General features: G+C 49.7%; 1 protein-coding gene and 1 non-coding gene across 3 annotated transcripts in view; one reads left to right on the top strand and one right to left on the bottom strand.

Moving 5' to 3' along the window:
* Positions 1 to 890: 890 nt before the first annotated feature.
* On the bottom strand, positions 891 to 963 carry TRNAA-AGC (transfer RNA alanine (anticodon AGC)). Its single transcript has one exon. It is a non-coding gene; the product is annotated as a tRNA-Ala (tRNA).
* Positions 964 to 1,368: 405 nt separating this feature from the next.
* LOC144823924 (uncharacterized) overlaps positions 1,369 to 12,711 on the top strand; it is a 523,537-nt gene continuing 512,194 nt past the window's right edge. Inside the window, exon 1 of one of the 2 annotated variants that reach the window (XM_078682843.1) lies at positions 1,369 to 1,510. The gene's annotated coding sequence lies outside the window, so the exon portion shown is untranslated. The remainder of the gene's footprint in view (positions 1,511 to 12,711) is intronic. The other variant, XM_078682842.1, reaches the window with a different exon arrangement.

Here is a 12,711-nt window from a genome sequence, read left to right as displayed (position 1 = left end):
TCAGTTTGTTACAGACATGGGCGCTCACATCTGCAGTGTCAAAGAAGGAAGGGAACTTCCTTTGAAGGGATTCCCTTCCTTCCTACCACACTGCAATGTTGCGAGTTACGTCATGTTCCACATTTTATGCAGTGGCTTCTCACAGGAAAGTGGTCAGAAAAGCGTATGCCATAGGGTAGCAAAGCAGTGCATACTGACGTCCATTCTACTCAAAACCTGGCATGCCCTAGGAGTAGCAGTACTGACCGTAGTCCAGGAGAAGTTGCGATACTCACAACAAGGAAAAAAAATCTGAATTCAGAAAAGCCAGTACTTGCGACCACCGGCCCATTTAAGGAACTGGTGGAATGCAATATTCTAATTTGATGTAAAATATCGGACTCGTCCATGAGTAAAAGTAAAACAACTTTTGAAGACACTGTATCATATTTTACATGATGTTTGCTGCATAATTAAAATTCCAAATATTATCTAGACTCAGCTGGTCCATGGGCTCTTTGAGCCAAACCAGACCCTTTCTCGGTCCTTCTCTGCTCTCCTTGCCCTGTTAATTTGTTGGTTCGCACATCACTACTTTAAGCCTCCGAGTGGTCTGCAGTGTACACGTATCAGTGCTCGGGCGCTATTGTAAAAGGCTCCGCTTCGCAACTGTTGCAAATCAGCTATATACTTGTATGTATGTAATCACAATAAATAAGGAATAGTAACATTATTTAGTGGTCGTTTGTCATGGTGCTATTATTCTATGAAGGGTAGGATTTTTGCATTTGTCCATGCCGTTCTAAATGAATGTTTTTCACTTACAAAATTAAATTTCGCTGTAAATAATCGTACGTGTATAAAGTAAAATAAGTATGCGTGAGTTGAAAATTAAATGGAAAAAAAGTACTTGGAGAATGCGGGCATCGATCCCGCTACCTCTCGCATGCTAAGCGAGCGCTCTACCATCTGAGCTAATTCCCCGATGTGAGCTTGTAAGAGCTGTTCGCTACATAACTATAGTTACAGAGACGCGCATGCGCATGTTTTTGCATATAGTAGGTGGGCGTGCTCAGTTCAGCATACTGGCGTTCAATGTATGCTCCTATTAAGGACTGAATTTATCATACGTTATGTATTTTACTGCCCAGCAAAAAAAAAAAACCTTTAAGGATGTGGAAAAATGGCTCGGAGTCACCAGCATTGGCCTGTTGAGGGAAGATAATCATTAAAAGAACACGTCATTCCAGGTACCTACGACGGAACTACAACTCCCGTTGTGCGTGTGGGGGACGCAGGCCGCTACGCGCCCGTCCTCTATCGCAGGGGCGTTCTTGCGGGCGCGTGTCCTTCTTCTTTCCCATTGTGACAGCTATTAGGTGCACGCGCGCCCTCGCGCGCTGCCAGCTGTGAACCAGAGCCGTTCGCTGTGAGCGCGCGCAGCTGCCTAGGTCCGGAGGATGCTGAGGGATGCACGGGGGCTCGGAGCCTATTAAAAGCAGCGCCCGTCGAGACAGAAGCCGGCTCGCAGGTAGGAGAGCACTGCAGCCACTGTGCGCTGTGTGAGATGGTCATTTTCACTGAACTCTTTGCACACGCTGTGCATGCAGTCTCATGCACATCCCTGTCCACGCACCTCCTCATGCCCACACAATCACTGTTGTTCACGCACATTCCTGTGCGCACATACCTCCTGTATACACATAGTCCATGCACACACATCACTTCTTCACCCCTATCTACGGTACGTTGTTCACAATATACTGGCTTGTGCACACCTTCCTGCTAGTCGCACACTGCACCTATGCATGTAGCCCCTCGTTCAGAATCGCCCCTTAAGCACATCTCTTTTGTGCAAAAAATACCCCTTTTCGCTAACTTATACCCGCTCACCCGGCCCTTCCGTGCACACAGTACTCTGAGAACTTAGTACTCAGAGCAGGCTACCTTAAATGTACCAAGACCTTTTGTTTCCTAAAGACTTTGTGCATGCAGTTCCCATTCCTCTTCTGCATAAGCAGTCCTTTGTGCACGGCCCCGGAGTGCGCACATCATTCCTATCCCTGCTTGCCCTCTGTACATAGCTGCTCCCCATGTGCGCCACCGGCCCTGGACAGGGACTCCATGTAAGCCTTACAGCACACCACCCCTCCCGTGTTATTGTGCAGTTATAGCCTCGTTTCATTTGACCCCGGTCAGCCTGCACCGGAGGTCTATATGACGTGTCAAATGAGCTGTAAGGACGTGTTGTTGAAAAGGGCACCCTGCATTTTCCATGCAAAAGTGCCCCTTGCACTATGAAGGGACTTCCTTCTTTTGTTTTCTTGCAAAATCCACATGCCAACTTGAAGCAGCCACATCCGCTGCTTAAATGCACATATCATATGCGCGCTGGAGCCACACACAGAGCAGCAGCATCTGTGGTGTCCCCCCAACCTTGACTTTAATGCTCTGAATCGGGCACCATGTCCCGTCTCTCTTCTGAAAAGAACTGGAACACGGGCGGGGCCAGCACCAACTTTACAATGAATTATTTTCAACCAATGAGACTGCTCTTTAAACATTACGTTCCAATAGTCTGGAAGTGAAACGTTTCTCTTGTGAACTTTTGCGGTAGAGTGTAGGGCCTGAGATAGTTCCCCACTGAAGTGTGTTGGTCAGTGCCCTCGGGGCCTCCTTCAGCTCTTTATTCAAGTTTTCCGAGAGACTGCGGTTTGAAATGGCCGGTGTCAGAGGAGGACTTACTCCTCTTTCAGTTAACCCCTGAAAGAGGGGCCGCCCCAACTAAATTGCGCTTACACCTTAGTCATTTAGTGTCACCGGATTTCCGCCCCGGTTCTTACCATCAACAGGTGCCCTGGTTAAATTCAAGTGACTTAGGCTGAATTTTCCAGAATGCATTCATTGGGTGAAAGAAAGAAAAGGCCCTGCAATGTGATGCGATGGTGACGTGCAGCCACTGTGTCACTCTCTCACACCCCTCATTGGAATGCAGTGTGTACATCTCTACATGGAATTCACTGCATGCACTCCAACTCCCATTGAAACGCACTGAGCACAGAAGTGCTATTTAAGTGGCATGTGTGAACATTGGTTACAATATTTCCTGTTGAAATACGGCGTACCGAGGGTCCCCCCTCCATTCCTTATTGAAATTATGAGTACCTAGGGTTACTCCAGTCCCTGTTGAAATTCGGTATACCGAGGGTTACTCCATTCCCTGTTGAAATTCGGTGTACCGAGGGTTACTCCATTGGGAGGGAGGGGTGAGGGGGGGTGAGCAGACACCAGGCCAAATTGAGAGTGTGCAAAAGGCCGCTTTATTGAAACAGGTGCATATTTACAACAATACAAACCTGGCAAACCGCCTCACAAAACTAGTCCTCACTAAATAAGATGTTACCTTACAACCCCAAACGTCAGGCCCGCCCTTAACACGTCACAAACCCCGCCCCCACCCAGCACAACATAATTACAATTCAAACAATACCATAACCTGATAATCATTTAAATATCATCCCAACCCACCGCATAACATCACATTCCAAAAAATACCCACCAACAATTTACATTACCCAAAACTTTGTAACCACCCCACGAAACAACTATTTAAACTTTTCCAGCCATAGCCCAACTTTAGCAAAAACCCCAACAACCTTCATGTCCCTGCTGACCAATAACTCCCAATTTCCGCACGGCACCTGTTCCAAGCGACAAAGAACAAAATGTTTGTTACCCCATATTCACCTGTTCCAACAAAAAAGACCAAAAGTACCGAAGATAAACTAAATAAAGAAATAAAGAACTTAAAGAAATAAATAAAAAACCCTGGTAAAAGGAAAAAGAGCTAAACAAGAATAGGGAGGGAGGGGGGGAAACATTTTTTGAATAATCTAAAGAGCTCCCGGCCACCAGGTCATTCAACCTAAAATGGTGGCCGGGAGGAGGAGCCCAGAGAATATATAACTGGGCTCCCTCAGTAGTAACCGAGGGAGCCCAAAACAAGCCCAAATGCAGCCCAAGGCTGGACTCTGATGACACCCCCCCCACTAGCCCCTCCCAATCAGCCCGGGGGTGGGGACCTCCCTACGGTCGGCTGCCCCCCCCCAAGCCCCTCTTGGGAGGGAGGGGTGAGGGGGGGTGAGCAGACACCAGGCCAAATTGAGAGTGTGCAAAAGGCCGCTTTATTGAAACAGGTGCATATTTACAACAATACAAACCTGGCAAACCGCCTCACAAAACTAGTCCTCACTAAATAAGATGTTACCTTACAACCCCAAACATCAGGCCCGCCCTTAACACGTCACAAACCCCGCCCCCACCCAGCACAACATAATTACAATTCAAACAATACCATAACCTGATAATCATTTAAATATCATCCCAACCCACCGCATAACATCACATTCCAAAAAATACCCACCAACAATTTACATTACCCAAAACTTTGTAACCACCCCACGAAACAACTATTTAAACTTTTCCAGCCATAGCCCAACTTTAGCAAAAACCCCAACAACCTTCATGTCCCTGCTGACCAATAACTCCCAATTTCCGCCACCCAGAAAAGAGGGGGAAGGAATTACCCTCCTCTCTTTCTGCCCCCCAAAACTAACCAACCCAGGAACCAGAACTCCTCAACCCCAAAAATTTTGAATCTGCAAGCACCTGGAGAGTACCTCTCGCAATTCCAGTAAGTATAAATCCATCCCTATACGAGACAAATGAACACCATCGCTGCGAAAAAACTCCATATTGTCATAACGGATGTCCTTATGGGACACCCGCCCAAAACCCAGATCCCTACAAAAACGGGAAACCTCCAAATTCAACTTCCTGCGCGCCTTATCAACCGCCCTAGGCTTGATCGCACCCCTCCAGGTTCTTCTAGGGACCAACTCTGTCCATAAGACATGGCAGCCCGCCCATTGTTGACGAATAAGGGAAAGATCTTTCTTCATGGTTCTCAATAAAACCACCCCTTTCACCCCACAAAGGTCATTCTCACCAAGGTGCAAGAGCAGTACATCAGGACAAATACCTCCCACCAACCAAGAATTCAAGGCCGGAATAAGCTCCCTCCAGATCATACCTCCCTTCCCCTTCCATACAACATTAAACAAACGAGAATTAAAACCAAGCGTGGGACCAAAATAGCTTCTTATAGCTTGATCTTCCGCACGCCTAATGAAGGAATGTCCCACTATCCAGATCGTCATGACAGAAGAACGGGGGCCGGCCACCGAACCTGAAAGAGAAAAGCAGCATCAAACTCAAGACAAATTATCATCCGCAGGCGCCGAAACAGGATCAGTACGCACATAGCGCCTAAAACAGTTGGAAGACCAACGCCCTAGAGACATAATGTCCTGTTGCGACCAACCCCTGTTATGAGCTTCTGTTGCTGCCCCAATCCTGAAAGAATGTGTACCATACTGTGTCTCATCCAGGCCCATGAAGCGCAGCGCTTTACGCAGAACCATGCGCAGCTGATACTCAGTCACCCTGGAACCATCCATATGTCGAAAAACAGGGCCCTCAAAGGCGGCCCCCGAACAGTCCCTCAAACGCCTGGCCCACCTCAAAGGACATGTCTCAGGAGGGGAAGAAGCTTCCAGCCAAACGCCCCTCCCCTTGCTGCGTTGATCAGTTTTTGCCCGAGCCAACCAGACGTGCAACCCTGATTCCAAAAATCGAACATTCCCCCATCCCACCCCAAAAGCAACTTTCGACCCTAGTAACTCCGAAACCCTGAAAGCACCGAAAAACATCCAAACCATAAGAGTGGAAAACAGGCAAACCTCAAACTCATTCAAACAAACTGAGGGCAAAACCTGCAAAACTCGGGCCAATGTCTGCCAAGACAAAGGTTGGCGAACCATGTGTTCCCTACCCCTCTCTCTAGCCCAACCTTCAAGCATACGCTTACCCACCTCCCCCGCTGAAGGAGAATAGCCCGACAGTAATTTGCCCATGAAAGCAATACCAGCCAATTTTCCAGTAATCGTCACACGTGTCAAACCCCTGTCCATCAAGTGAAGAATGAACTGTACCACATCTTCAGATCGTCTCCAGCCCGGAGCGCGCCAGCCGGCCCCAGATTCCAAAAACTCATTCCAGGCCAATTCATACGCTGCCCTAGTGGAAACTGCAAGCGAACCTACCACCAACTGCAAAACCCTGTCTCGCCTACAGTCCACAGATGTTCCGGCATGCGGGTCGGCGTCCTGTCCGCCTCCGAGGCTAGCCCATGGAATCTCTCCCACTGTGAACGAGACAAAGCATCCGCAATGTCATTGTCCACCCCAGGAATGTGTAAGGCCTTAAAACTGATGTCATACGTCAAGCACCCCAACACAAAGACTCGCAAGAGCTTCAAGATGTGAGCATCCTTGGCCGACTGCCGATTGATAATTTCCACCACAGCCTTATTATCAATTCGAAACAGCACTTTTTTGTGAGCTAGCTCCTGCCCCCACAAAGTCAATGCCACCACTACAGGGAAAAGCTCAAGGAAGGCAATACTCCTACCACCATTCTTCCACGCAGCAGGCCACTGTTCAGCGCACCATCTGCCCTGCCAGTAAAGACCGAAACCATCACTGCCTGCCGCATCTGAAAAAATTTGAACGTCCCAGATCCAATTCTCTTCTCTGTATAGAGGAATGCCATTGAAAGAGTGTAAAAAGGCTACCCACATCCGCAGATCCTCCTTAACACCTGCTGACAGGCGAACGTGATGGTGAGGTAAAAACTGACCAGACAGAGCTCTACCCAAACGTCTGCAAAACGTTCTACCTGCCCTGACCACCCTACAAGCAAAGTTAAGATGGCCCAGCAGCACCTGAACTTCCTTCACTGTCACCTTCGCTTTGTTCAACATAACGTGTAAGAGGTCCAACATTTTTTCTTTTTTATCCACTGGTAAACGTGCCTCCATAACAGTAGAATCAATCTCGATCCCCAAAAAAGACATGGTCGCGCAGGGGCCCATTGTCTTTTCCGGTGCCAATGGCACACCTAAAAATTCCATCAGAGTTTGGAATGTCCGCAAAGCATTCTGGCATGCTGAGGAATTGGGAGCGCCAACAAAAAAGAAATCATCCAGGTAGTGAGTCACAAGCTGATGTCCTGATGTGTAGGTGAAAAACCATTGGAGAAATGTGCTAAAGGTCTCAAATAACGCACAGGATATGGAACAACCCATTGGTAGAGCCTTATCCACATACCACTTCCCCTGGAATTGAATCCCCAAAAGATCCCAATCCCCAGGATGCACAGGCAATAAACGGAATGCCGATTTGATGTCACATTTTGCCATCGCCGCACCAGGGCCGGCAGACACAACCAGGGCCATGGCCACATCCACTGAAGAATAAGACACTGAAGCAGCCTCACCATCAATGAAATCGTTAACTGATGAGCCCTCCGGCCATGACAAATGTTGAATCAAACGAAATTGCCCAGGCTCTTTCTTAGGCACCACACCAATAGGGGAGACAATAAGATTTTCCAAGGGCCAATCACCAAAAGGACCCGCCATCCTCCCCTCCCGCACTTCCTTGTCCAATTTGTCTTGCACCACCTCTGGATGTTCATTGGCCGACAATAGATTCTTTGACCACCGCCGCAACCGCGGCCCTGTGTAACCAAGACGAAAACCTTCTTGAAAACCATCCAACAATAACTTAGCAGCCTCGACATTCCCGTAGCCCCTCAGAGCCACAGCCAAGTGAAAAGGATTAACTGGCGTATGAGCCTTTGGGCCCAGTTCCAGAAGTGTTCTTCCCCCCCCTGTAAGGTTGAGGCTGCTGTGCAGGGGCAGGGGCATTGGTTGTCTGTTGTGACCACTGTCTACCCCCTGTAACCCGAGGCCCCCAACACTTGGATAGTGGGTGCGGTTTACCACATTGGGAGCATTCGTGTCGAAATTTACAATACTCTCTTGGGCAATATCCTCTGTTAAAATCCCAACACGTCCCATTGGCAGATTGGACTGACGCAGCTGCACCCACCCCTCCCCGAGTGGGCCTACCCTGAAAGGGCCGCGAAGGTAATGGATACCCACTAGCTGTGAAAATTGTCTTACCACCAGCCGAGGCACCCATAGTGTGTTGCCACAAGTCATTATCCAACTCCCCCCATTTCGCTTCAGGATCCCAAGCCATCCGAGCCCGGAATTCCTCATCATACTGTGACCAGGCATAACCACTGCCAGTAATCTGCGCTTTCCTGATCACATCCATATACTTGAAAAGCGCCACACAGCGCTCAGGGAATTTCTCACAATACACACTAGCGTATATAAGAAATGCCGCTGTCCAGTTTTCTATGGTCAGAGGAACCTTTGGGCGCTTGGCCAACTCATACTCTTCCTCCTTAGACCCCTCCTTAGACCTAACCTCCCTATGTAAAAGCTTCAATAATTCAACGTACTCCCCTTTCCAAATCCTTTCCTTAGTAGACAGCATTAAATGAGCGCCCAAAGGTTTTGTGACGCCCATGTAAGGCAATTTCTTTATTTTAAGCTCCTTGCTGTGTGGGGGGTCCTTACCTACCTCCATGGGCTCCGTAACAGTCCCTGAATCCACCTTAGAACCCACCCCCCCGTCACTCGTACCCACTCCTTGATCCTTAACATAACGACCCTTGTGGAGCTTAAGATCCACACCCTCTGAAGGAGGATCCCCCCCCGTTCCAACAGAAACCATCAATGGCTTGTCCCGCGGCCCAGCAAGCTCACCTGGATTCAATAAAGGCAGTTGGGCCGGCCTCTCTCTCCATGCCATCTGTTCAACATCAACGCCTGACCGAGGAACCCTCACCACAGGGCCGCTCTCTCGAATTGGTCTGGAAACTGTAGCTCTCGGACGCACCACCACCGGTGCCTGTAAAACATCATCAGAAGCGTGAAAAAGCCCCCCCCTTGCATCCTCAGCATGTATCTCGCCCTCCTCAGGGCTCTCCTCATCATAATCTAAAACCAAAGATTCCTCCAACCGAGGAGGATCCAACACCTTAGCCGGACTTCTGAAACCAACCCGGGCCTTACCAGCCCGTACTGACATTGTAGGCGGGGGAGCCGACTGGACCCGTCTGTACTCCCCCAAACGTTGACCAGATTTGTACAGCTTAACCAACGATGAATCCCTTTGTTGATGAGAAGAAACATGTGGGGCCAGCGAGGACGCGCCGGTCCTGCTTCTGCCAACCCCGCCGATATCCAGAGGACCTAGCAATGGGGCCAGCGAGGACGCGCCGGGTCCGCTTTTGCCGACCCCGCCGATACCTGTAGAAAGAGAAGTTGGGGCCAGCGAGGACGCGCCTGACCTGCTTCTGCTGACCGCGCCGAGATCATGAAAGGAAGACGTTGGGGCCAACGAGGTCGCACCTGACCTGCTTACGTTGACCGCGCCGGGGTCCCTCGCCGGTACGGGGTATGCCGCGCCAGGCTCCACCCTCCCTTCTCCTCGGTGCAACTGGGCCGCACTCCACCCTACCAAGTCTGCCTCTCCACGACGCTCTCTGACCTGCAAAGAAAAAGGCTGAACTGATGTGCCGGGACCCCTACTACCAGAACGGCCAAAACTATCAACACCACTCGCCATACACAAACTAGAAACCTTAAACTGCACTGGACCAGCCTCCTGAGGAACCGACCCTGTAGATCGAACCGACAACCCCCGCCGAGGAGGGGAAGGCTCCACGTCCTCACCACCACTACTCCAGTTCAACAACTCCTGAACCATCTTAGACGCAGGTCCCGATGCCAGTCCACTCTGCCCTGTCTGCTGGATATCAGAGCGGGGCTGCTCCCTCATCCCAAGCGACCTGCCCCCAACAGGCAAACCAGGAAAACTCAAAGTGCCCCCAAAACCACTCAGCATATCAGTCCCTTGGATGGGTGTAGATCTGCCCGCATCACGGACCCCTTCTGCCCATGAGGGAAAAACATCTAGACCCTCCCAAGATCTAGCACCCACTTGCCTACCACCACCTTCATGCAAAGGAAAACTAACAGCACCACCCACAGAAGGCGCCATGAACCCCCCACCAGACCCAGAAACGTCTTGTGGATCACACAACATAACACGACCAGACTGCAGGCCCAGCAAGCCTGCCCCAGCCCTCCTCTCCACCTGCGCCCACTCCCCCTCCCCCACAGAACCACTGTGTACAGAAAGCACCTCCCCCCGGGATGAGGCAGGGGGGGAAAACAACAAGGGGCTATATGGGACAAAAGCAGACTGTACTGTACCACAGGCAACATCACTGGCCTGTAAAACCTCCCCAGAAACACGGGCCGGCGTCGAAAAATTAACACCACCAGCCCCTGCGCATGCCATGCGAGTGACAACCTGTTCATTCTTCCGAGCCCCCAACTCCGACAAATCAATAACTTGTCCATCCGGCCCAACAGCCGGCAACACACCCACACCGCCAGCGCGAGGCTCGAGGATTCCAGCACGCGCATGCGCGCCAACCGCCGTCTCCTCACTCAACCGCTCTACGTCATGGGACACGGAGGCAGAAGCCGAGCGCTTCCTGCCTCCGCGCTTACCGCCCCGCTTGCCTCTAAGAGCGGGAACTGAAAGCGACCTCACCGGCAGCCCCGCGGACACCAGGGGAAAAGACGCCTCACCCTCCCCCAGCCCCGCCTCGCGCGACGTAACAGCTTCCCCTTCCGCATGCGCCACAACACCAGGGGCCGCCCTCCTAGAGCGCGGGCGGCCCCTCTCACTTACCGCCTCCCTCGGTGACTTCTTCGGCGAACCACACGCCGCGACCACCGCCGCAACACGCGCCGAGGCCTGCCGCCGAGGACGCGCCGCTCCAGGCACGTCACCTAAAACTAGGTCCAGGCGTCCAGCCTCACTGAGAAGGCGGATCGCCTCAAGCACACGATAGTCCTCTCCAGACATATCTAAAATAAAGCACCACAACTTTCAACATTTTTTTGAATAATCTAAAGAGCTCCCGGCCACCAGGTCATTCAACCTAAAATGGTGGCCGGGAGGAGGAGCCCAGAGAATATATAACTGGGCTCCCTCAGTAGTAACCGAGGGAGCCCAAAACAAGCCCAAATGCAGCCCAAGGCTGGACTCTGATGACACCCCCCCCCACTAGCCCCTCCCAATCAGCCCGGGGGTGGGGACCTCCCTACGGTCGGCTGCCCCCCCCAAGCTCCCCTTCCCTTTTGAAATTCAGTGAGTACCGAGGGTTACTCCATTCCCTGATGACGTTCACACAAGGGTTACTCCTTTCCATGGAAATAGAGCTGAGGTAGAGACCCCGTGTACGTACGTTTGTTGAAAGTGGAAGCATGTATGACCTATTCGGGGATGAATTCTCTTTCTCCTGTTCCTCTCATTATTTTCACTGATGAATTCCTGGCCAGGTCACTGACTCCGGCAGCTGTGACAGAGTATTACCAGTCTGCTGAAGGATCAGTTGACGAGTACCCTCACCCCTGCTTGACATCATCTAGATAATGGACCTTCCCCATTGCCACCTTCCTGCAATAATTGGAAACCCTGTTTAGCACTATTTTCAAGGCCCTTTAACAAGCCCTTTGCAATGACCAAGTGCCTCCAGTTTTAGGATTTTTGTTGTTCCATGTCTTATCCTGTTCTTACTAGTAGTACATTTCGTCTGGAACTTGTTTGCCCTTTCCCTCAGTATTCCGTCATTGTTTCCTAGCCCTGATGATGGCCTTAAATTCATCGAAGAAGCCGAAACACTATTGGCTCGTATGTATCTAGACTCTATGACTAAGTCTTTTTATACATCTGCCTAAGTCCACATTATTCCCCCATGTACTCGTCACTCCTTCATGTTTCTTGCACAGTGTGATCACCTCTTTGAGCACGTGATTGTTGTTATTGAATAAATACTTCATCAATTTACCAAAGTGCATGCAATCAAGAATTAACAGAGGTAGGTGAGTCACTGAAAGCCCAAGTCAGGTCCGAGCCTGAAGCCTGGCTCTGGCTCAGCTTGAGGTTCTAGTTGAACCTCGAGCACATAACAAGCAGAGCTTTCATGTGGCTTCAGCCTCCCTCCCTCGTGGTACCTTGGATTTGGTGTTACAGCCTGAGCTGGCGACTGCTCAGTGTCAGCTGAAATCAGTAATTCTGGGCAAGTTACTTCCTCTCCCCGTCCTTATAAACAATGAGTGCTGACCTTGTGTAATATAATTGGTGCTCTTCTAAAGCAGCTCCAATACCTTCGAGTTGGGTTTTCTCTTTATAAAAACTGTAGAATTATTCACAAAGAGGTATACACAATACCTTAACAAAGAGTCATAGATACCGATTTACTGGCTGATTTGTACAAAGCGAAATCTGAAAACCTGGATAAATCACAGCTTCTGCGCATTAATTGTGTGATCTTAGGCAAATAATTTTTTTCAACAAAACTCTTTTTCTTCATTATCAAGTATGAAAGCACGTTCAACTATGCGAGTTCAGAATACCAATTATACAAAAACCTATGTGTTTGTTTTAATAGACTATGATGTTGCTGTATAACAATGTAGTCCACTTACAGGGTTTACAAAACAATTGTCCTGCCTCTTAGTTCACTAATGGTTAATATTTAAAAACTATCCCTTCAAGTTCAGTGCTGTAATGTGGCTTATTGATGTCAAAGCTTCCACGTGTTCAAGAAATAAAACCTACTGAATTTTGAAGAGATTTTATCATATTTTACATGCTTGATTTACATAGCCAA

Source organism: Lissotriton helveticus, chromosome 3_1, assembly GCF_964261635.1.
Source record: "Lissotriton helveticus chromosome 3_1, aLisHel1.1, whole genome shotgun sequence".
Taxonomy (NCBI): Eukaryota; Metazoa; Chordata; class Amphibia; order Caudata; family Salamandridae; genus Lissotriton; species Lissotriton helveticus.
Note: the sequence above shows the minus strand (reverse complement) of the source record. Positions and strands in the feature narration are given on the sequence as shown.